We start from the raw sequence: 27,068 nt of genomic DNA, 5'->3' as shown, positions 1-27,068 counted from the left end.
TTTAGGGTAATATATAATTTTTAAAAGTCATATAATAAATAATGAAAATTATAAAATTAAAACACTCTTTCCCCGGGCTTCATGGTTTCAGTAAGATACAGCTCATCTGTCAACATTTATTGCATGCTCAATATTTTAAAGTAATACACCAACTGTCATGATGTTAGAAACAAAGCAAAAACATAGTCTTTAACCTCAAAAACTATACACATTTTAATCTGGGTATTGTGGTTCATGTCTATAACACAAGCACTTCAGAATATGAGGCAGGAGAATTACTGTGAGTTAAAAGTAAACATGCACAGAGTGAGACACTGTCTCAAAAAACAAAACCCAAACCATCGGCAACACAAAGAAATAGTGATTTTAACTATGTCTACAAACATACTACATAGAACTACAAAGTACAGATTCTGTTATGAAATTAGAATGAAAAGTACAATCTACTTACCTCTTGAAGGCTCAGCACTAACAGAGAGGCAATCACACAGTTAATCATGAGATCATCTCCAGTTGCCATGTCCCAGCACTCAGTTTCTTGTCTCTCTCCTGTATCTTTGTTTTGTTCATAGATATTTTTGTTTGTTTGTTTGTTTTTTCCTTTTTCTTTTTGTTTCTTGACTCTTGTTTCTCTGTGTAAAACACTATTTTGCCAGTCCCTAGGAATGATTTCAGTTCTGCATTCTTTTGCCCAAGATATAGGAAGAGCAACGTATTTCAGCTAGAAAGATTTAGATAACTAATGTAGAAAAATGCTCCGAAATGTGTTTAATGATTGGAGAAAAAAATCAATCTATGGGCTCAAGTAGATGAACAGTGCAGATATAGCTTCATCTCGGACTCGTGATATAACCAAGTCCCATAAGTCCCCTCACATTGTTGAAACATTTTCAGTGTGGGCTTCATCCTCAAAATACCTTCACCTTCGCCATTAAATAACTGCCAACAACAGTGTCTTGTTATCCTGGGGTTTCACATTCAGATGAAAAGACGTTGAGTGTTTCCCAGCATTATCAAATAATAACTTTGCAGTTTTACTCAAAAGTCCAAGCAATGACTAGCCTGGCTTTAGTGAAATATAGTTCTGTAAGTCCACTAATGGCTGGCTCTAAATTCTGTTTCCAACTGTATCATGCTGTCAAAGTAGACAAATTCTTACTACAAGTATCTATGTCTTCAAAGCCATAGCTATGGAACAGGACGATGAATGCTGGATAGACAAGAAGGAAGGAGCGAAAGGAGAAACAGAGGGAGACAAGGAAGAAGAGGAAGCAGAAAGACCAAAGGGAAGGAGGGGGAAGGAGAGAGATTAGCTCCGTAGAGCAGCATCCTGTTGGTAAGTGTTCAATGAACAGCTCTCCAAACAGAGCAAAGCAATAAAAAAATGGAAAGACAGTCTTTTCTTATGTTAGGAATTGCTATTACTCAAGTTATCACTCAAGTTACTCCACCATAGTGATTTTTAAGACGCCATTGACAGTTCACTGAATATGAAGTTGGGAATATATGTACTATGGATACATGACACATGAATATTCAAATGCAAAAGCCCTTTAATGTCAAAAGTAAACAAATTAGTACAAATAATTACGGAAATTACATTTCCAATATTTAGTGACTCTGTTCTTAATGTAATTTGTTTTTCTTTTAAGTTCATATAAGGTTATTTTAAATGATTAGTTTAAAAATTAGCTCACAAATAACCAAAAATCTTAGAAATTGCCTCCTCTGTATTAGTTCAGGTTGACAGTAAGAAATGACAAACAAAGTATTTTTCTCTATTCTTTTAAGCAATATCAGTCTCATACAGCAAACTAAAGCCCTGAGGTCCAATGAAGGTTATTCTATCATCATCATCATCATCATCATCATCACCACCAAAACAAAACAAAAATTTTATTAGTCACTATAAGTTGCTATTCTTGGAAATTTTTCATCCTCTAAGCTATAGTTTTTGCAACTTTACCACCCAGTCCACCTCCAGAAGCAACACTGCTTTTGCTGTTCACAGATTGCTCTCCGTTTCTTGGCTTTCTCTCCCTAAAAGTGTTCTTACAAGACTCTACCCACTCTACTCCAAGAAATTCTTCTCACTCTTCAAAGAAAAAAACATCTAATTGTCTCTAATCTCTAAATCCCCAAACAACTGCCAACTTAACATATTTTCAAGCCAAATTTACTAGACTTTAGAAAACGGTAGTTCTAGGACCACCTGTTTAAGAAATGAAGTGTTACATTTGAGAGCATGATACCTCAGCTCTGCCGTAGGTTAATTAAAATATTTGAAGATAGAGTCTAGATCCAATCCTATTTTTTAAACATTTCAGTGTTTGTTGCTGTTTTGACATGTCATCTATACTAAGCTGAACAAAATTTATGGGTTATCCATTCAAAATGTAGTTACCATTTTACAAATACTTTTAAAATTTATATCATATTATAATGAATTCAGAACTGGAGTTCCATTACCACCTGACTAGCTATTCGTAAAGATGCTAAAACTGATAGCAAAAATTTACCAATGTGCTGTGTTAAATTTACTTGCTTTTGCCCAGCAAATGGAGTGATAAGAACAGGGAAGAGATAGAAAATATTTGTCAACTATACATCTGATAGGCTATTAATACTTAGAATATATAAAAAAAAACTCTAAAAACTAAGCAGCTAAAACCCACACAAAATCATCCAATTTTATCAATGGGCAAAATATCTGAATATATGCCGATCAAAGAATAAATGCAAATAGTTTGATATTTGTCTAGTTGCTAAGACAAACACCATGATCAAAAGCTAAGAGAGAGGAAAGGGGTTTTGTTTTGTTTTGGTTTGGTTTGGTTTGCACTTACATACAAACACTTATACACACATACATGGAAAAAAGGGAAGAGAGGACTGAAAGAAAAAAAGTTGGAAATGTGTGTGTGTGTGTGTGTGTGTGTGTGTGTGTGTGTGTGTGTGTGTAAGTAGAAAACAAGAAAAAAACACAATAAAATTGAGGTACTTGTTTCAGATTTTCATTCTTATTTCAACAAATAATACATTCCTCACAAAAAATACCCCAGAGATTTTTATCACTGTCTAGGTGTTCACCAAAAATTTCAGGTTTTGTCATTGTAAAAGACAGATAAATGAAGTCTCTGATTGAATACAGGCCTGTCTAGATTACATCAGCTGCCATGAAACAAAGACATTTCCTGTTTATACTCTTCAGTGGAGACACTCATTAAGTCTTTAGGAAACATATGAAGCTATGTCCCTGGTTTTAAAAATCATATGCTCTGTGGTATTATGTGCAGTTCTCCATGTTTCCCTAAGTACTCTATGACATACTGAAAAGATAGCCATTCGATATACAAGTTCTAGAAAATTTCAGTCCAACAATTACCTCTGTCTGCAAATACATTTATAGTATACTTTCCTCTGTCTATTCTGCTTTAGAGATTATAATCAAGTAAATCCAAAACAGTCCATCTTGACATGCACTTATTGTGATTTATAGCTAAGCAAAAGTCAAATGATGCTAGAAAGTTGCATATTAGCAAATATTTCCATGTATGCAAACAGGGGAAAAAATAGCAGTGATTTTTTTTCAGCCACAAAATGCAACCAGCGTTTCAAGGCATGTCAGAATCAAAGCAGCTATATTGCGGCAATCAAAGCTAGTCACCATGGGAAGAGCAATTTAGTTTCAGCAGAGTAATCTTATGTGTCATATCAAGTTAATGTTAACCTGAACTTTATTGGTTTTGCAGATATATTAGTACTACATGCATAAATTTTCTTTTAGCTTTAGAGATGCGTACAAGTGAAAACTAAAGAGTTTTTTTTTCTGCCATTTCTAGATTTACAGTGGAACTATTTAACCAAAGGAATATATTTTCTTACCAAAGAAACATGTATTAGAACACAGAGTAGTAGTGCTGATTGTATATTGTTCAATCATTAAAAAAATAAATAAAAAGCCAGACTTTACTGAGGGTCTTGTGATTTCTAAGTACCTGTTGACTTGCTTGCCTTATTTGGCTCACTAATGTTTATTGCTTTGCTGAGCTTTCATTACCGCCCAGCATTACAATTATCAGAAATACTTAACAGCTCAGAGTATGGGTCTCTATGAGCCTTCCTAGGTTCAGATACTGTTTATGGTATTCATTAACTATGGCAGAGGCTTTGTCATATGTTCACCAATTCATTCCATCCCTGAGATAACACGTAACTGACAAGTCCAATGGATATGAAGCAATAAGTCACATTTGACAATCCTCACATTGCTCATACCTACTCTAGTCAACTACCTTGCTTTCTCTAACCGATCCACATCGGTCTTGAGATATAAATATTCACCCAAGTTGGGTCTGACTGCTACAACGTGGAAGAAACTTGAAACTCTGAGCCACCACTAGAAGGAGGGCTCAAGATGAAGGTCATGTCAAGAAATAGGACTGACAGAACTTTCTAGTGTGAAATTCTTGTAATATGGTAATTCTTTAAGAGAGCAGCATTTCCTTGCCTTGTCACCTAGTAGAGTTTATACCACCTTAGCAAGTTAACATCAGTTGCAAAATTAAAGTGGACTTCAATTCCATTGGTATATGTATGAGATTCCAGGAAGTTAGTTTAGACACACCTCTAAATCAGTGTCTAAGGCTCAACATGGTTAAGAGGTTCTGCCACTACCCCATACTTCCTTAAAGTTGAGTTCTTTGTCTCAGTCCAATTATTTATGACACTTCTATGGGTCTGTAACAAGGAAGTACCAAATAAACATTACTTTATCAGTAAATCATTTTATCTTATTTTAAAAACTTTTCTCATCCATTTATCCTTTGATTTCATACAAATGTAAAATAGATTCTGGTCACTCATTTCTGCCCGCTCTAGTTCATCAGCTCCTGTCCTCATATCAATTCCCCATCCCACTATCATGTCTCAAAAAAAAAAAGAGTCAAAAAATAAACAAACAAAAATAACCCATTCAAAAATAGGTTTAGGATCTGAGCAGAGAGTTCTAAACGAAGAAATAAACAACTTAGTATCTCAACATGATGTTCAACATCCTTAGCAATTAGGGAAATGCAAATCAAAACAACTTTGAGATTTCATCTTACCCCAGTCAGATTGGCAAAGATCACCAAGGCACCTGACAAATTCTAGAGAAGACATGGTGAAAAGGGAGCCCTCGCTCACTACAGGTGGGATTGAAAAAAGTTCCCACCACTATGGAAATCAGTGTGGAGAATACTCAAGAGGTTAAATAGACTAAGTAGACAATATGACCTAGCTATGACATTTTGGCACATGCCTAGAAGAGTTAGCACCCTCCTCCACAGATACTTGCTCTGCCATGTTCATTGCTGCCCTATCCACGATAGCTAAGAAATGGAACCAAACTTAAGTGTCCCTCAATCAATCAATCAATAATAAAATGTAGTGCACATACACTATGGAATACTATTTATCTATAAAGAAAAATCATGAAATTTGCAGTTAAAGGGATAGACTAGAAAAGAACAAATTACACAAGGTAACTCAGACCTAGAAGGACAAAGGTCACATGATCCTCTCATCTGAGGTTCCTAGCTCCAAATCTTCAGGTGTGAGTACATAACCTGGGGAAACTGTAGAAACCAGGAAAGTATCACAGGAAAATTTCCAGGGTAGGGAGGGGTGAGAGAGCAATAAAGAGGGGAATAGCAGGCAGGATATAAGTGATCTCACGAGGGAAATGGGAAAAATAATAGGGGGCTTTGATTCAGAAGAGGAAGAGAGATAAATACAAAAGAAAGAGCTGAGGGTAAAATAACACTGTGATAGTTTGAATAATAATGGCCCCCATAGCCCATATATTTGACTGCTTAATCACCAGCCAGTGGAACTCTTTGATAGGATTAGAAGGTGTGGCTTTTTGGAGGAAGAATTTTTAATGGGGCAGGCACAGTCTCTACTGCCTACTGATCAGAGTGTAGCTCTTTCCTCCTACTCTAGCACCATGCCAGACTGTATTCCGCCATACTCTCTGCTATGATCATAATGGACTAAGATTTTAAAACTGTAAGCAAGCCCCCAGTTCAATGCTTTCCTTTTTATAAGAGTTGCCTTGATTATGGTGTGTCTTCACAGCCATAAAACAGTGACTAAGACAAATAGTAAGAATGTCTGAAAAAGTCATAAGGAATTATACTATAAACTACCTAAAATTAACTATAATTCATTTAAACACACACAGGGTGTGTGTGTGTGTGTGTGTGTGTGTGTGTGTGTGTGTGTGTGTGTGTGTATACTTTTATCGCCACCCAGCATTGCAATTATCCCTCACTCAGAAATACTTAGCAGCTAAGAGTTTGGAGATATATATATATGGCACGCATGCAAGAGAGAGAGAGAGAGAGAGAGAGAGAGAGAGAGAGAGAGAGAGAGAGGGAGGTATATACCGTGCGTATAAATATAAAAGTCCATTAAACTATTTATACTATGTATACATATTAACTTTGCAGATAGGTAGGTAGGTAGATAGATAGATAGATAGACAGAAAGATAGATGGTACAGATATAGTAGATAGACATAGATATAGATGTAGGTATAGATATACACATAGTTAAATGCAATTTTTCCATCTGGGCTGATAGTGTTCCCTCTAAGAACATGACCTATCAACAGAAATTCAACACTAGTATTTTTGTTTTTACTTGGTGACTCCCTGGCCTTAATCAGGGCTGCTGTGTGGAAATGGCTTTGGAGCTATCCACTGGAGATGGGGAATTCACCAGTAGCTACAGCACTGACTATAATGACTTCTTTTCCCCCAGCAGCCCTCGACTGCCATCCCCTATAAGTTTATACTGGCTTAATAAAATTACTAAAAATTCAATGTACTGCAGCAAACATACACATTCAAGTTCTTCTGGCTTCTCTTTGTTTCTCTCTTTTTACACTTTCTCTTTTTAAAAAAAATTCTCTGCTCTGAAGGGTTCAAATCATCTACAGCATTTAAAATTCAAATAATGAAGATGCAATTTAAACTAAAACCTTAAAGAATTCAATAATGTAAGTTAAAGTATTTGTATTACCTGCTTTCATACAGAAAGGCCTCCTGGGTTTTCAGTGGTTTCACTCTCATGTTGCAGAATATGAGGAATATAAAATTTAAATTTCATGCACCTATAAAATAATCAGTGTGGAGAAAGATGAGCTTATGAGAGTTCATCTTCCCTTCCCCTCATCTTCAGAGATCTATTGCATGCTTAGCTGTCCTGTAGCTAAAGTGAATGTCATTATGCATAGATGTTTCCCCTTGTCAGCTGCTGCTGCTGCTGCTGCTGCTGTCCTTTGGGAGCTATCCTTTGGCTTCTTTATGTATTAACACCTACCAAGTGCAGGTGCTGAAGGACAGAACTAAAAGTTAAAATATTAGCCATTTTAGTCAAGGAACTTGCTCAAGGCAAAAGTAGGAATTTTTGAAAAATACATTCATTCATTTATCTGTGTATTACAATCATGTACGCCACCATTCTAGTTTCCATAGCAAGCTGAATAGATGAATGATTTGGATGATAAAATGAGGAGTATATTCAAATAAGAACCGGAGCAATATATTGCTCTGGTAATCCGAGAAGAATTAAAAATATAGCACGTCACATAAGACAGAGTTACCTGAGCGAGGAAATAATAGAAAATACAGACACTGAGCATTGAAAATGAAGAATTTACAAATAAATGCATAAGGTCATTGAATTGCACATAAATATTAGATGCTTAGAAAAATACATTTCTTCTAATTACCTAAAACTGAAAATTAATTTTAATTCTGTTACTTGACAGCAGGGTTAATGGATAAAATGGATAAAAACTAATGTCTAGTTGTATTTGTGGTGATCACCAAGGTGTATAGAAAATGTAACTTTTTCTTCTTTATAAAATTTTAAGCCTCTAATATTAGTAACTAACAGGCAGGTGGGAAATGTTGAACAGTTCTAAAGTCAGATTACGTTATTTTTTCCCTTACACATTGGGTCTTTTTAAAAATATACTTTCTATCAAATAAATTCTAGTTTTCATAGGCTTCTGCTCTTAGAATAGTTTTGAACTCACTATAGAGCTGACTGAAAATACAGTGATTCTCATACTTCCAATGCCCACAAGTGGGTGGCCTCACTTAGAAATATTCCTTACTAGGAACCTGCACTTATCTAATTGATGAGTCTCTATTTAATACAACATCCAGGGTACAGTATTTACCTTAAAGCTTCATTCTATAAATTTGAATAAATGCACACTATCACTCTTGAACAACATTCATACAGTGTATTTTCTCTGGGGTTAATATCCTTTGAAGACATTATGCCTGTTCATCTCCTCCACACTCAACTCCAGAAAACCATAGAACATTTTAGTGTCTCCATAATTTTACCTTTTCCATAATGTAATAATGCTGGGATCATATGATAAGTAGCCTTTTCAAGTACATTCCTTTGACTTAGTATTTTACACATAATGATTTATCTGTGTTTTCATGTCTTGATTATATCGAATAATACTCTAGCATCTGGATATTCCACAGTTTAAAAAGCAAAAGATACTTGGTTGCTTTCAAAGTATGGAAATTATGAGAAAAAGTTGTTGTAAACATCCATAATTTTTACTTTACTTATTCATTCATCCATTCTTTCATGTTGGATGTGACTCTTCAACTCCCTTGTGTATATGCTAACATTTTGCAGGTTGATATATATTGGTATATATAATACAGATTACTAGATTGCATCGTAAGTTGAAATTGTGGACTATTAGGAAATGTAGCCTAATTGAAGGCAGCAGGTGTTTGAACGTATACCTTTGAAGAGCATATCTTGCTCCTGTCTTGCATCTTAACATCCTGACTTTTCTTTTTCTTCTGTGAGTTCTCAAATACATAACATTCTATTTCCACCTTGGCCAAAGCACCAGAGCCAGCTGACTTTGAATCAAAACCTCTAAAACTGTGAACCAAAATGAATCTTTTCTTCATTCACTTGGTTCCCCTCAAATGGTTTCTGGCAGGGATGCCAATGAAAGAAAACTAATACAGTGGCAGAAATAAACTTGTCTTGATCTCATCAATCAAGTATGTGACACTACAATAAGCTATTTTGCTAGCACAATTTTTCTTGCCATACTGATATAGAAAAAATTCACCCTTTCAATTCATCCTCCCCAAAGCAGGGATAAATTCACTGATGTATGTACCCTCATGATCCAAACACTTATCCATAACAATGGCACGTGACCACCAAACCTTCAACGCTTGAGCCTTTAGGCACACAATACATGAATATGAAGGCTGTAAAATTTATTCAGTGACTACAATCTTCATTCAAATGTAGTTGGATTGCATGAATCCTTGCTTTTAAATATTCAATTAACTTTTAGCCAGCAGTGACTATAACTCCATTATTACTCGAATGCTTTAAACTTCAATCAAAATCAGAACATACCAACATCATCCAAGTTCAGATTTAGAAAAGGGCTTGCCAGGCCTTGGGGAAGAAAGTGAGGTTAACCATTTGTGCTGTTACAGCTATTCTTCTCTACGGCCTACTCGCCAACGTTGTGGACCATGGCTAATGCTGAAGGAAGCATCTGAGTCATTGTCAGGGCACAGAATAGTACGACAAGAGATGTAAAGACAATTTTCATTTCACTCTTGTCATTTTACTTAAGGTGGATTACTTTGTGGAGGTACAAAGTTAACACTGTCTCTTGTGTGATATCTTGGTTCCTCCAGTCTTCCAAGCTCAGAAATTCCACCTATCAATTCCTTTACCTGGTACAGGTATTTCTACTCTTAATCCTAGTTTTTATGAATTATTTTCAAGACTAGAGTACTGTCACTTTACCTCCTGAAATAAAATTTTGTGCAAGTACAAGTCACCTTCAAAACTATCATTTTCATCCCTGGAGAGTCTGGATTTTGTAAGATGAGTCAGCCCCTGTTTTATGTGTCTTCCAATTTTCAAAGTGATTCTCTTTGAGCCTCTTTTCTAGGCTTGAAGGTGGCAGAAAGCAAAGAGATCAATAGTATTTTTTAAAAATATTTTCTTATAACGATTCTTGCCATGATCACATCAGATTTTCTTTTTCTTGAATTTCTGATTTAGCCAAAAAGTCCAAGGATGTAGACTATGCCCTTTTAAAAAGTCTTACTGTGCATACTTATCTTATATTTACTTTGATCCCTGATGGCAATTTGTTTAAAGTAAATCAAGAACTATAATTTTGTGCTCGACTTTTTCTCAAAACTCTTTATGATAAGGGTGGGGAAGTAATGGGGATTGAGCCTAGAGCTTCACTCATCCTCGACAAGTGCTCTGACCTTTGGGGTGTAGCCTTGACTGTAACCTCAAAATTTCACTTTGAATCACAGTCTGTTTGACTCTCGGTAGCACATTCTTTTGCTCTCACCATTTCATGAATAAAGACAAATCCATCTATATTTTGTGCTATGAAATTAGCTGAAATAAAAGTGGATGGTTTATGATAATGAATCTAACCTCCAAATTAGTAAAAAAAAAAAACTATCTAGATGAAGAATGAGATAAGTAAAATAACTTAATACTATGAAATGAGTTCTGCTCAAAATAAAGATCATTCTGTAATAGAAGGCACTAAACCACAAATAATAAATGGGGGAGGTGTTAGAAAGTTGCATTAGAGGAGATGGGTAGAGGTGAAGGGGATGATATTGAAGTTAAAACTTGAAGTTTGGGAAGGTACAAGTTCTATGACAAACAGGCAAGTTGTGTTCCAGACTCAATGCAATTGGAAGCAAAATGTCCCTAAGACATGAAAGCTTTACGAACCAAGAAGCAGGAGGCCAACATGGACAAACCACAGCCACCAAAAGCAAGGCAAGAAGAGTTCAGGAGGAGCCAGGATGCTTGAAATGCTTGCCAATGCTCAATGGTCATGTGCTGTATAACACCTCAATGCAGTCTAGTTTGACACTATGCCTCATGTGATATTCACGTTAATACACAAAAAAAAATACATTAATTTAAATAAGAGGGTTAATTAGTGTCCAGCTCACTCTGCCATGGGCCATTTAAGGTTGGCCTTGAAAGCACTAGATCTACTTTCTGAAATGTTATTGAATTCATTGCTGAACAAAGAAACTCAAAAAACATCCTCTGGGTGCAGATCTGCTTCTGGAATGCTGTGTTATAAAGAAAGACAGCACACTGTGCTCAAAGTGAATTCAGCTGCCAAAACCCTGCAATGATTAAAAAAAAGAGTTGTGATTTGCTAAGAAAAGATTCTAATATGAAATTTTCAGATGGAAAAACTGGATAGCTCATGGTCTAAAGCAGCTTAACCCAGGCTTCCAAAAACTGCACCATTAATCAAACAAATAGCCATAAATAGTTATGTAAAAGCTTTTAAATACAATTTCTCTGGGGGGGGGAATGTGATTTTTAAAGACACTGTCTCAAAATAAGATAGATCCCAAGGAGTATTATGTTTCACCATAAACTTGAATCTGAGCTTAAGTTTGCAAATATTTTGGCCCTGAGCCTAGAATAAGTTCTACATGAGCCCCAAGGTAGAACTTCACACATCTCCTTAAATTTCTCTCTGACTAGAGAGATTACTCTTCTGGGCCAAATTTCTGGATGAGAGAGAGGCATCTTGAGCATCAGTGAATCTCCTATGTGACTTAGGCAGAATCATTCACTTCCTGCTCTCAGCTTTCCTGACATCTTGGGAGGATCTATTACTCTGCCTTTTCTAGTAATCTAGTTAGTTGACCTTGTATCTGTCCTTCTCTTCCCCTTACTTCCTCTTTCTCGCTTCACCAGGAGATTATATACCCTAAAGAGTTTTGGTTCTCACTCGTGCTTATTATATTTTAACTTAAGTGTCATGGTTATATTTACTCTCAGCACCAGCAGGCCGTATTGCGAGAACTCCACCATGGGGATAACTTTTATACCTAATTAACATTTAATTCCACGGACTTTGAGCTTCTGTGTAAAGTAGATTACCTTTTATAATGGCAGTGAGCTTTATCCAAGTAGTTGTGAGGTACCCCATGAAAAGTAACATTGTCTCCAGGAATCATTCTACCTGGGCTTGCAATAACTTTTCCCTGAGTCTGTACCTGCTGCTGCTGCCATGCTGCCAGCCTATTCATTATCACAACCATGAATTAATATTAATTTCTTAAACTCTCTATCTATCTATCTATCTATCTATCTATCTATCTATCTATCTACCTACCTACCTACCTACCTATCTGCCTAATCTGTGTGTTTTAATATTTTATTTTCTAACTTGTTCTTATTCTTTTTTAAAAGTTAATGAATGTGTTTAATAACTTTTTAAAAGACTGAGTAAATAAATAAATAGTCAGTAAGTCAGTCATCAGTCATCAGTGTAATAAGACATTGAGTATATGAGTTGAAGAACGGTTATTAAAGAAGTATAATCTGTATAATTTCAATTTCATATTTCTCAAAAGTCCAAACCTGAATAAAACTCATCTTTTCTTGACCTAAAAGCTTAACCGTAATGGCGGGCTTCTCATCTTCCTAAAATTACAGATTTAAAAACAGACAGGTGAGCTACAATGCTATAATGTTCCCGTGAACTTTTGCATACTCCAGCAATTTCTATATCAACAAATAAAATGTCAGTATTGTTTCATTTTCTATCAACATAGAAAATACAGCCAAAGACCTGCAAAAATCCTAGATGGGAAGCTTGGAAATTTTTACAACATGTAGTCACATGACAAAACCTAAAATATCATTAGCATTCAAGAAAATCATCTCAGATCATAGCTATTATTTTGAAAACAAAATATTTCAAGCTATATTATATTTTATTTACTTTTTTGAAAATTTCATGTGTGAGTACTGTATTTACATAATTTTCCCTCTCTTTCTCCTCACTCCAACTCCTCCAAAGTCTCCCTACCACTTCTCAAATCATGGCCTATTATTCTTTAAATATATATATTTAAATAATATATATTGCTCATATACGTGTGTGTGTGTGTGTGTGTGTGTGTATGTGTGTGTGTGTGTGTGTGTGTAGAGTTGACTGCTTGGGATTTGGTTGGGATTGGATCACCCAACAAGTGCCCCATCCCTGGAGCAGATTGAGTCTGTGTCTCTCAGAAGAATAAGACTGTAACTCTTCATCTGTGGATAAGGCCTTATGAGAGTCCCCCCATACACATTTGAGTATCAATATATGCTGCCATTTTTTGAGTCTTTTAAGGAGAACTATGGATCCAGATTCCCTGGCATATATAGGATACACTATTTTGTATTAGATGTCCTGTTCCTCTGACTCCTACGAACTCCTTCACCCTCTTCTGTGATTTTCTGGTGTAGAGGCTGTGTTGGGTGATATATCAATCAGGCTTATCCTTAGCATTTTGACCAGTTGTGTCTTTTTGTAGCGTTCCCTGTTCACTGAAGGAGCAAGGAACTGTGTGATGAAGGTTGATAGACACACTTATCTTTTGGTATAAGGACACACATTTAGAATCCCATTAAAAATTACACTGGTTTGTGGAAGTGGGTGTAATGGGATTTTCTCTAGGGCCTTTGGACTCACCAACCATGAATAGTGAGCTAGATTTACCATGTCAGGCATGAACTCTCACCTATGGAGCAGCCTATACATCCAATTACATAGCTGTTGGTTATCCATGAGAAAAAAAGTGCCAGCATTTAAACCATTCGACCTGTCTTCCCATTCTCACCATTGTTGTGGTTTTCAGGCATCACAGTTGCTTAGAACCACTGATTACTTTTCTTTCTTAGCAACTTGCCTACCTCTGGTACTATAAAAGCTAATACTTGGGGAGGAGTCTCCTAGTTGGGTTCCAGCTTGATATCTTCAAGGGTTTTTTTTTTTCATAATTTATTTAACTTTATTTTATGTACATTGGTATGAAAGCGTCAGATCCCCTGGAACTGGAGTTACAGACAATTGTGAGTAGCCATGTAGGTACTGGGAATTGAACCCAGGTCCTCTGAAAGAACAGTCAGTGCTCTTAACCACTGAGCCGTCTCTCCAGCCCTGATTTCTCCAAGTCTTATAGCATCAAATCTTTGATGTAGAATGTATTTTAAAGGTTATATGAATCTTTTCCTCTGGTGAGCTTAAATATTTTCTTCATTTGAATAAAGATGAACAAGCGTAGGCTTCAGGATAGATCTTGACCAATCCAGATGCAAACGTCACAGATTCAGAGTTAGGATTTGCTTTTTCCTAAGTGTAATGCAAGACTAGGAATGTTTGTGTTGCCTATAGGGAAAAGGGGCTGGCTAGAGAAACCCACCCTGGCCCTGGAGCCCAGAATTAGGGAAGGATGGCTCAGATAAAGCCAGTGAGAGAAACACAGTTTAGCTCAGATCAGAGCCATCTCTGTCCCTGTCCAACTGACTTGTGAAAACAACCAATCACAGAGCAGGACAGTAGAATGCTGGCCCTAGGGCCCAGGACCAGGGAAAGAAACACAGCCTGTGTTTGGGACCTGAGCCAGAGAAGTGAACACTTTATCCCCAAACCCAGAACCCAGGAAATATGCCCTGACTCTGAGACTAGTACCAAAATAACACTCTTGGCCCCTAGAATCAGAGTCAGTGAAAGAAATGTGCCCTGGCCTTAGAGGTAGCGTCAAAAAGCCAAGAAAGGCCAGTGAAAGAAACACAGTTTGGCCCTGAAATCAGGGCCATCTCTGCCCCTTGCTCACAAAACTGGCCAATCCCTGGGCAGAAAATAAACTAACCAATCACAGTTGACTCCGCCCCCTAGACATCCTATATAAACCGCCCTGCATGGTCAGTTGTGAGCTGTTTTCTCCACCCTGGTGGAAGCAGCTACTCTCCTGGACTCCTCCTTCCCAAATAAACCTCTTTCTCGAAAGAGTATTGGGTGAAGACCTTCATTGACAACTGAACAGAAGAACCTTGCTGGGATGTCCCATAGTGGACTGAGCAAGGGGGAGCTGAACAGAAGAACCTTGTTGGGATGTCCCATAGTGGAATGAGCAAGAAAGAGCTGGTAACACTGAGCCAGAGATTATGGCTCTCCAGGAGAGGAGCAGGATTGCTGTGTCCTGCGGGGAAACCAAACCCTATCATACCATCATACCAGGTATATCCTGACCTTCCCGAAGAGTCAGAATACCCTTCCTTGCTGAAGCAGTTCCAGGCCTGACTCTCCTGAGAAGTCAGAAAACCTTCCTTTCCAAGGTTGGGCTGTTTCTTTGCAGTCCCAGCCATCAGAGCTGTGCTAAACAGCTTCAGGTGTCCGGGACACCTTCAGGGCAGAGCTCTTGTCCTGAGTAGCTCTGAGGTGTTGGTGTCCAGGATACCTCACCCTCTAGGGCTGAACTGTCTCCTTGCAGTTTCAGCCATCAATTTACTAACATTTTGGTGCCGAAACCCAGGACACCAAACCCAGAGCTTTTGCAGTTTACTTACATTTGGTGCCAAAACCCGGGACACCAAACCCAGAGTTTTTGAGGTTTACTTACATTGCCAATACTCATTATCTGAGTTTGACCACCAGAACCCACATGCTAGGAGAAAGCCATATTCTGCACATTGTCCTCTGACCTCCACATGCACACACACACAAACACACACACACACACACACACACACATTCATACATAAACTCTAAATAAATAAATTAGTTGATAAATGTGTAAATTAAAAATAAAGTTCTACTATGGAAAGGTATTCCTTTATATAATTGGAGTTGGGGCTTTCAGACTTAATCAGATGTCAGGTTATTATTATCCTACAAGGAACTCTAGAGATATCTCTCACCTCTTCCAACATGCATGGACACAGCAAGAAGTTGGCTCTCCTCTTCAACAACTTGATTTGAACTTCACATCCCCCTAAACATGATAAATACATTCCTGGTATTCAATACCAGTTCTGTGGCACTGAATCTTTGTTTCTTTATATTTTTCTGTTCCTATTCTGCTACCTGTCCAATGTCTTAGCACCTTGCGGGGGATGTTGTAGAAAGAGGTAGTGATGTGGGAACCCCAGTATCATTGGACGGATTATTGAACTGAATGGGCTTCAGATCCACCTGGGTTGAGGCTGTGACTACTCACTGTTTCCTGGGAGGAAAGAATCCACTTTCTCTAAAATTGTTTTAAGGATAAAAAATAAAATACAGAACACATGAACTTTAAAATCACATACAGAGTATGGACAAACAATCTCAAATAAACAGTCAGGTATAGTTTATAATACATATGATGGAAATGCACAAATTTCATTGATGTAAATGAAGTTATTATCAATAAAATCTTAAAAAGGGAAAACTAGAGAAACTGTTACATGAAGGATAAATAGAAAATCTACACAAAATTGATGCATAATGATAGATGGATTATATATTGCTCAACTTCATGGAGCTCCAATGAATACAGACATACAATTTATCAGATGTCATACTAGAAAAAAATTACTTTTATATTATTGTTTAGGCTTTAATTACCAAAAACACACACCATGCATCTAATTATGAACTGCTTACAAGTGCAAAAAAAAATTTAATAAGCAACTTCAATGTTAGAAATTTGGCTTAGAGATAAAAATAACACAAATCCATAAAATACAGCCATACATATGCCTATTTCCTACGAACCTCAGAAATCAGAAAGCAACCATCCTGGTTAGTTTTTTGCCAATTTGACACAAGCTAGAAGAGGAACCTCAGTTGAGAAAATGCATGCAGGTAGACAAATTTGTAGGGCATTTTCTTGATTAATGACTGATGTGGAAGGGCCCAATCCACTGGGCATGGTGCCATCACTGGACAGCTGGTCCTGGGAGGCATAAAATAAAGCAGGCTGAACAAGCCATTGGGAGAAAGCCAGTAATGAACACTTCTTTGTGGCCTCTGCTTCTATTCCTGCTTCCAAATTCAGCCTCGGGTTCCTTCCCTGACTTCTCTCAATGATGGACTGTAATCTGTGAGATGAAATAAAGCCTTTCTTCCTAAACTGCTTTTGGTCATGGTATTTTATCACAGGACTAGAAACACTATGACTGCTACACAGTTTTCCACTGATACGTTAAAAAAAAATTTTGCTTCATTTGATTTAAAGGAAACTTGTAATTCAGTCCTTTGCTTAAAAAAGCTGATATTTAAGTTCAAATACGTTACCCTTAACATTAAAAATGGGTAAGTTCAGCATACAGCCTGCTTTGTGACTGAAATGTTCAATCTCACATTGACCTCAGCATTAGGTAGGCATGGTATGCCAACTGGTGAAAAGCTGTTCCAGGCAAATGTCCCCATCAATGTGTTACATCAAGCACTGGACTAAGAGCACAAAGAAAGGAAAAGACTCGGAACTCCTGGGAGTCTGATTTTCCTCAATACAGCCTATCACTAAGGCTCTTCTGTTGCTAAGAACTGAACAGGAGTTGAGGGTGAAAATCAATTGGTTTTGTGGGGAAACTGTCTTCTTATTAAACTCCAATTGAGTAAGAAGTATCTTTCAGAGTAGTAAGGTGTTTTTTTTTTAATGTCTTTTTAATAGCTCATACCTACTGTATGAGTAACATGTTTTTGTAGCTGAAGAGCTTCTCTCCAGGTCCCACCAAGCCCCAGCAATCTGACAGCCCACTTATAAAATAAACACACAGATGCTTATATTATTTAAACTGTTTGGCCTAATGGCTCAGGCTTCTAGCTATCTAGTTCTTACATTTTAAATTAATCCATTTCTATAAATCTATAGCTTGCCACATGGCTCATGGCTTACCGGCATCTTCACATGCTGCTTGTCATGGCGGTGGCTGGCAGTGTCTCCCTTTCCCTTCCTATTCCCTTAATTCTCCTCTCTGTTAGTCCCACCTATACTTCCTGCCTGGCCACTGGCCAATCAGTGTTTTATTTATTGACCAATCAGAGCAACAGATTTGACATACAGACCATCCCACATCATATTTTGTTAATAAAACCTGCAATTTAATTAATAGATTGGGACTTTTTGCACTTAAAAAAGAATGGACGTAAAAGTATATGCATTTCACTCATCTACAATGATACATGTGTAAACACAGACAGAGAAAAAGCATTCCTGCAAAAGCTGTAACAGAAATTATCTTTAGAGGTAAAAAACACAGAGAAGAATATATTTAAAAGGAAATTGACATCTGAGCAAAGGCAATAAAAGAGGGTGGAAAAAACAACACAACTGAAATAAAAAATATATATATTAAAACCAAATAGAAACAGAGGGCCTTGTGGTTGCCCTAAATTGCTACCTCATGTTATGAAATCACAGAAGAGTGAGGAATCCTTCCCAGTGACAAAGATTTACTAATAACTTTGATGTTACAAATATAACCAAGCACAGAGAAGCAAAAGGAGCTCCAAGGGAACATTTTCAACTGTGAAGTTATAGAAGAGAGCCGCCAGGCTCAGGAAACATCTCTACTCTTCTGGATGCTTTATGTCAATTGTAAGCCACTTTCCAGAAGCTGCAAAAAAAAAAAAAAAAAAAAAAAAAGGCTCATATGCCTTTATCTTGACCATTGTAAACAACATGATGCAACCTGCTAAAAGCATCCCATAAATATGGAATTCCTCAGAAGTGTTTTTCATTAGCTGTCTGTCCAAGACTTCCTGAATTTACAATGAGATTAACCCAGTCATCTTGATTCTTCAAAGGAAAGATACAAGGCTGCACACATATTCCTCTTAGGTGGACTTCAAAGAGAATCCTCTGCAAAATGAAAGGTATATAAACACTAGCCACTCAATAGCAGATATACACAAACCATCATTCTGAGATTTTGAAAACAGATCAACCTATGGGGGTAGTGTACGCCTAATGGAGTCAACTACTATTTTAAGTAAAGGGAAGGACTTTGATATAAAGTTTTAAATGTTCTTTAGAAAATTTGATGCTTCCATTGTTAGGGAAATGACACCAACACATTCCAAGAATTGAAAGAGGTAATGTAAGCTTTCAGGTTGTTCACTTTCACATGATTATTTTCACATAAAACTATGCATATCTTTTAAAAATCAGTCATTCAAGTCCATTATATTCATTTTAATATGTTTCCCACTCAAGAAATTTACATTATATTGTTAACATACTGTGACATTTCATGTATCTCTCTAATAGGATAGTAAGAAAATATCTAAAAGTAAAAGTGTTGGGGCTAGAGAGGTGGCTCAAAGGTTAAGAGCACTGATTGCTCTTCCAAAGGTCCTGAGTTCAATTCCCAGCAACCACATGGTGGCTCATAACCATCTGTAATGATATCTGGTGCCCTCTTCTGGCCTGCAGTCATACATGCTGTATACATAATAAATAAATAAATCTTAAAAACAAATTTAAAAAAAGTAAAAGTGTTCACAAAATATTTATTAGAAGTCAAGAAGCAAAATATATTTTTGAGTAACCTTCAAAGTCCCACTGTCAAAATTAGAACTTTAAAATAAGTGTCATTAAGATGTCTCTTGTAGAGGGAGGAAGGGTTGTATGAGCCAGAGGGGTCAAAGTCATCAAAAGAAAACCTACATAAACAATTGCCCTGAGCTCATAGAGTCTGGACCAACAGTTGGAAAGCCTGCATGGGACCAACCTAGACCCTCTACATATGTGTGACAGTTGTATAACTTGGTCTACTTGTGGGACTAATAGCAGTGGGAGTAGGGCCTGTCCCTGAGCCTTCGGGTGGCTTTTGGGAACCTATTTCTCATACTGGGTTGCCTTGCTCAGCCTTAATACAAGGGGGAGGAGCTTAGTCCTACCTCAACTTGATGTACCATGCCTTGTTGACACCCATGGGAGGCCTGCCTCTTTCTGAACAGAAACAGAGAAGGAGTGGATGGAGGTTGGGGGGAAGGTAGGTGGTAGAAGGAATGAAAGGAAAGGAGGGGGGAAACTGAGATCATGATGTAAAATAAATGAGTAAATTTAATAATAAAGTAGATGTCTTTCACAAAGTGAATGAGTTTCTTTACTACCCCACAGATGCATCAGTTTCTAACAGATCAAAACATCATTTACCATAAAAAGGACATATACCAGAGCCTGAAGAGATGGCTCAGTCAGTAAAGGGTTTGCCATGCAAGCATAAGTAAGTAAGCTGGATACTCAAACCCATATAAAGAGGGAAAAAAATGTGATGACAGACATTCATAATCCTGGTGCTGTGGAGGCAGAGGCAAGGGGATTCCTGGAGTCCTCTGACTATTTAGCATAGCCTACTTGGGAGCTCCAGGTCAGTAAGAGACCCAATCTCAAAAAAGTAATGTGATTGGCTAATTGTTGTATTCTTCTCTGGGGAAAACTATTTTTCCCAGTCTCCTCACTGCATTCCTTAGTTACCTCTGGTTCTCTGTGCATGGTTGAGGTCTCTTGGGCTTCCTCTGAGCCCAGCATCCACATTAGCAGCTCTACTGTTACGTTGTTCAGCTCATGTTTAGGCAGTCATGCTGGAAAGAGTTTATGAGTGTGGCCTCTAACAGTCCTAGGAGACACAATATCACAACAAATTCCCCTAAACTCATACATACAGTTAACATTATACATACTAAACATGTTGTATTCATACAGATAGGTATGTATTCATATGCATATATGTATATGAAAGATAACAGGAAAGGGTATAAGGGAGAGTTTAGGGGGAGGAAATGGAGGGCATAGATGATATAACTATATTAAAATCTCAAAAAACAAAAGAAAAAATAGCAAAGTAAAATGAATGGCACAAAAATGCCACACATGCATACACACACACACACACACACACACACACACACACATGCAAACACAAACACACACACACACACACACACACATGTGCATGTAAACAGAGCACATACATACATACAGGAAATACAGCATAATGGTCATTTCTAATATTTTAAAATCTTGGTTTTGTTCTAGTAGCAGACTTCAATAGTATGATTAAGTAACATACCACCATCTTATTTTATGCTTGAATGAAACAGGACAATAGTGATGTAAATTAAATACAAAGAAGATTTCTTCTTTCAATCAGTCTCTTGATGTCTCATGGCATTTTACTAGCTTCATATGTTAAATTTAGATATCTGATAATTACTGAATTTCCAATTAGTTAAATATATAGAGGCTTTAAATATTCCAACCAAATTCTCATAATTTACACATAATCTACCTAGAAAAACTGCTATTCTAATTAGTGGTAATGTAACAAATTAAGTTATAACATTTGATTGGTACTTTGAATTTTAACTTAATTGATAATTGCTATTCTAATTAGTAAGTGCAATAAAATTTGTGAAGTGTTTCCTGTAGCAAAAGAGAAAAACGCAATAACACCAACAAAAGTAAGGAATAATAAGTATTTTACATTAGCTTATCTTACTGCTGACCACTCAAAGCTATACACAGTAAACACTATCTAAAACACAGTTTAATGCATATGATCATTCCAAATATATCATATGTGTTTATAGCATATAGCACAGAGATCAGAAACTGGTTAAAGAAAGGCAGGACTCAATGTGAATATCTGTGCTTGACCACAGTAAAAATTTTGAATGATTTGTAATGAAGAGTACATGGAAAAGGCACATTAGAGAACAGCTGAACCCTGACAGAGATTAACTGCTGGAAAACGCTTTAGCAAACTGCTGACACTGCTCTTAAAAATTTTGGATCCTTCATTATCCCAAAACATATGGCACTAGTTTTCTGAATATATTTTTATTTGAAAACAATAGCCGTGTGTCTTTATTTCAAAAGGTTTGCTACATCCTGGCAGCCTAAAATTCTTTATTAAGAGCTCTGTATTTGAAATCAAACTGGGTGACCCATCCTTTGGCATAGAAAATAATGTTAAAGATTTAAACAGTAAGTAATATGTTTCAGTAGTCACAGAATTTAGAAGAAAAGAAAAATGAAGTTTTCTTCACAGAAAAACATTAAGTCTTTATTCATTTATGGACTATCTACTCTCAATATTCTGTTAAATTTGGTGACCATGCACCAGCAAGGAAGACAGCCTATATCCGTCTTATATGCTGTTAGGGAGGAAAGTAGCAAAAAATATCACCATGAAGCAGTAGAGAAGAATATAATCAGTAAATCTATGTAGTTGATAATATAATGTGAAAACATGGCAAATGCTTGGAGGTAAACAAAACTGAAAAAGAGCATTGCTACTTAGGATGGTCATGTTAGACTTCTTCGTGTAATTAGCATTTGAATACTAAGCATAAGCCTATGAGGGAGGAGATTATGAGTGATATAAACTGTAAAGTCCTAGTGGTGGAAGAATGTTCAAATAATACATTGTTCACACAAATTGTTCACAGAATAGTTAAGGGATCCAACACAAAACACACAAAGCAAGAATAGTAGAAAATAAGGTTAGAGAAGTTAATCACATGGGTAAATCTTACAAAGATTATTTTTCTACATGTGGCAGGGGAATAATTGATGGGTTTTTAACAAGGTGTTTGCAACTCTTTTCTAAAGGTACATGCATTTATTGTGAGGTGAGTGCTGGATCCGGGAACAGGAATATAAATAGTTTGATGACTGTGCTCATGATCAAAGCATTGAACTCTGGGCTGCAGGAACGGAGAAGTGGTAACATCTGAATTATAGTTTTCAAGGAGAGCCAACAAATTCTACCATTTATCAGGATTTAACTTTCAAAATAAGGATTTTTTATAGGTTTCATAGGTTATAAAGAGAAAAATAAGACTCTCTTCCTGTTTTGATCTTAACAGAAAGAACAGAGTTGGCATACACTAAGATTGTAAATATAAGGAAGATAAGGTCATTTGGTGGTTGGTTGGCAGGCAATTATGAAGAGACCTTACCTCAATTAAGATTTTTATGAAAATATTTATATTACGTGAGATCACATAGTCTTAGAAAAAAAACTGCATGGTCTCTCTGGTATACAGAATCTAGCCACTGAAATATGTACGTTTGTAAGCAAATGTACATGTGGGTACAATATAATATATAGAAAATAGAAGAGGAAAGGCTAAACTTTAGGGAATTAGAAAGCACTGAATGATAATAAGGGACATGAGCTATGGAAGAGGATATAAAGCTAATTGTTTTTCTACTTCTGTTACTTCTGTCATTTTTTTGTTTGTTTTGATGATGTTGATTTTTTTTTAAAAAAATTGTACTTTGTTTTTAATTATTCTATGTGTCTTTTACATCGTGTGTCTTGATCCCATTCATTTCCCCATCCCTTTGAATCTGCCCTCTGCCGCTGCACGCCCGCCCTGTCCCCCACAAATAAAACAAAATTTAAGAGAAAAAAAGGAAAAGAGAAAAGGGGGGATTTAAGATCTCATCATGGAAGCTGCAGTACAACACAATGACTCACACAGTAAACCCCGTTGTATATATGTTGTTACGTGGAAGTGTTCACTGCAGAGTTATTGGTCTGGTTGGAGGCTTCTGGTTTCTATTATTCTGTCAATGCTGAGCCCTCAATAGGACTCTTCTTGGATATCCTGTTGTTGCCCTGTGTTGTGGAGATCCTGCAGCTTTGGGTTTGTTGGTCAGGTCCCTTCATGTGCTCCAGCAGATCACAGATGGGGTGGATGTTGGAGCAGGCCGGGTCATAAGCCTGGTTCTGGGCCTCGGCACTTGCAGGGTTAGTCTGCTTGCCAGTTCTCCCCTGTCCTCACCACCAGAGTAAGCTCTCCAGCATTGTCCCAGCTAATTCACCTCTTGTAGTAGTGAGTGAGAGGTCAGACCCAAAGCAGTTCTCCTGCTTTCATGCTCTCAGGGTTGGCTCTCCCACGCTTACACCATCAGGGCCAGCTCTATTGTGTTGCCCAGGGGAGGTACAGAGGCCACTATGCTGAGTGCTGCAGCTGATGAGGAGCAGGGACAACCTCCCCATCTCCCCCTCTTATGACCCCAGGTTCAGCTCCTCCACCTGTCTCAGGCATTGATGGGCTGGGGATGAGGGGGAGGTCATCTCTCCTCTACCCATGCTGCCACATGTCAGATGAGTAATAGGGACAACTCTCCCTTGCTCACAACTTTGGGGCTGGGTGACCCTCACCTCCAACCTCCTGGTAACTATGCTGTGCTGCCTAGGGGAGGGGCAGGGCCTGCTTTCCTGAGTGCTGCAGCTGGTAAGGAGGAGGGTCAGCTCTTTCATCTTTTGAAGGCAGTAAGGGCCAAAGAGTAAGGGGCCATTTCCGCCTCTCCCACACCACAGCATGACAGATGAATAGTGAAGACAGCTCTCCCATGCTTACAACTTTGTGGCTGGCTTACTCATACCTTTGCCAACAAGGTTGGCTCTATTATTGTACTGAGGTGAGGTGCAGGGCTGCTCTCCCAAGTGTTGCAGCTGGTAGAGGGCAGGGACCGCTCCCCCACTCTTGTGACCTCAGGTTCATTTAAAAAACAATTCTCAAATCTAATTGAGTTTACTTAGTGCTCCCTGAGATGACATTGTAGAACATGCTAGGAGATAAAATGCTACTTCACTGCTATACTATCATATATGTATATGTGAAAATGCCATTATTTTGTCCTATTCTACATTGTCTCTTCTGTTTTTCTACGTCAGCCATGTGCCACCACCACCTGACTATAAAGCCTAATTTAATAGAGAGTATTTTGTAGTTCTTAGTTTGTTGTTTTCTTTTCTTATTTCATTTTTTTTTATTGGAGTCTCACTATGTAGTTCTTGCCTGGCCTGGAACTCACTATGTAGATCAGGCTGGTCGAGAACTGATAGGCAGATAGATATCCCTGACTATAATGTCGATATGCAATAACTAAAGGTCTGTGCTGCCATGCCTGGCTATTTTACTACAGGAACATTTCTTAAAGCTTCATCTTTCCTGTATATGACACTTACATATCTTTCATATGATTGTTAATTACATATACTCCCTGGAAAACATTAGCCAAACAATATTATCCAGAAGTCCTCACATTACCTAAGGGATAATACATTTTTAGTAATAATACTAAATGATTTAGGGCATCCACAAACTAAAAAAAAAAATGTACTTGATATCAAATTAAGAACTGTAAAATTGTTATGTCAACATATTTAAATCACAATTTTTAAATTAAATTACTGAAGTACTGTTTTAAGATTTCTAATAAAAATTGGAAGTAGGAAAACAGCATTCTGAGTTTTGGTAGTGAAGGGCTAGATCATTTAGATAACCATTTTTTATAGTAATTTCATAATAAAAGATCTCTATAGATTCCAATTCAAACAAGAAAGTTGGATTTACAATTAATTATTATATCCCTATTTTTATTGCGAATTGTTTATATGAAAGCATGTCTATTTCTTATATCACAAGTAGTCTACATTTATTCCTATAGCCTCTCTGCATATATCTTTATATTATTTAACTTTTTTTTGCCTTTACTGGACATTGCCATGTTTCTTAACCATGTCTTCAAAACAGCAGCTCCTGTTTCATTTAATTACTTACATACCAAGTCTCTGAACATCACTGGTGAAAAGCTTAATTCATAACCCAAAACCTTGGGGTTATTTATTCCCAAAAATCAAATGGACACTCAAAAACCCTGAATGGACAGTCATCTTTAGCTCATATTATTCTCCTATTCTCTACAGCAATTGTTTTAATGTTTTCCATGTCTCCTTTACCCTCTGACAAATTATCTTCTGTTTTCACTCTGGGTATACAATCTTCTTAATATTCTACTAAGGAAATAAATGTCACCAGATCCAAACAGTTCTAAAACGTCTCCCTGTACCTGTGCATTTTTCTCCACTACATTTGTCCTACTGTAATTAAGTCTACGAAAATCCCTGCAACTCAGCCTTAATCTCATTCCCTAATAGAGAATAATACCTTTGATTTCTCTCTATTGTATTTATAAATCCTTTCTTTTTAGTATATCCTTTTTATCTTCACTTAGCTATCCTTGAATTCTTTTTCTTGTTTAAAAATTAAAAAAAAAATGTATCTTGATCACATTCCCTCAGCTTCAGCATTTCTCTTTTCTACTCTGTTAAAAATTCAGGTCAGTGGTTAAGTTGGAAGTATGTGGAATTTAGGAGAGCAAAGACTGTTGAAATCTGTTTACCCTGTAGGTTTGCAATAGACATTGCTGCTTTAACACTACAAGAAATCATGACGGAAAAAAGACCAACATAGCACTTAACTAACGGCAGACAAGAATTCTATCACCTCAAACAAATGTGGAGAATCCCTCTGTCTCTATGGGACTTTAAGGCCACATACTGTTCTGCTAATAAAGAAGGTCATGTCTGCAGAATGACTGTGTTCTTGCTCTGTGCCTATTCTGCGGTGGTTGCCAAACGGAAAACAAAGACTAGGCTAGATTTTCCCCGGTAAATAGATCCCACACAAAGACAAATAGGAACAGTTGGTGTGGAATTGCTGAACATTCAAGTGGTTGTCAAGCACCCTACAAGTAAATGTCACTGAATTAACATCCTAGACTCTGACCCATCATCTCAATGACATTCCTACTACATGGACAGTGGAGAGAGAGAATAACAGGGAAATGAGTCAAGGGAGAAATGAGAGATTGAGGTTAGCTGACCAAATGCATTTTTCTTTACTGTCCATCAAGTCTTGTTTCCATCTGGAAGGGGTCAGGGTAGGAATTGGACTTTTCTTACTAGCTGAAACTTAGCAGTTTGTTGCTTGGGACTTTTGTGTCACTTTGTCTAGTGTTCATCTTCCAGGCCACATCTTATTTGGCTCTCCACAATCCAACTCCAGTATTTGGTGTAGATTGTCACTAGTTAATTCTGTTAACCTTTTCTTTTTTAAGATATTAATCTTCCTAACTATTTCCTCTCAAAAGCATGTGACAACTTTGGCAGTAATTAAATGTAAATGGTCTTGAGATGGAAGCAGAGTCATCTCTCTGGAACTCACTAGTATCCCAGTTTCACACCCATCACTGAAGTGTTATTGCAATAAACTCAGTTGTATTGAAACTGATCAGGGCCTGTGACTCCTGTCTCTCTATGAAAGCTTCACCATTCACATTTCTTAACCAAGTTATATAATG

This window comes from Peromyscus eremicus, chromosome 10 (genome assembly GCF_949786415.1).
Source record: "Peromyscus eremicus chromosome 10, PerEre_H2_v1, whole genome shotgun sequence".
Lineage (NCBI taxonomy): Eukaryota > Metazoa > Chordata > Mammalia > Rodentia > Cricetidae > Peromyscus > Peromyscus eremicus.
This window is presented reverse-complemented; position numbering follows the sequence as displayed.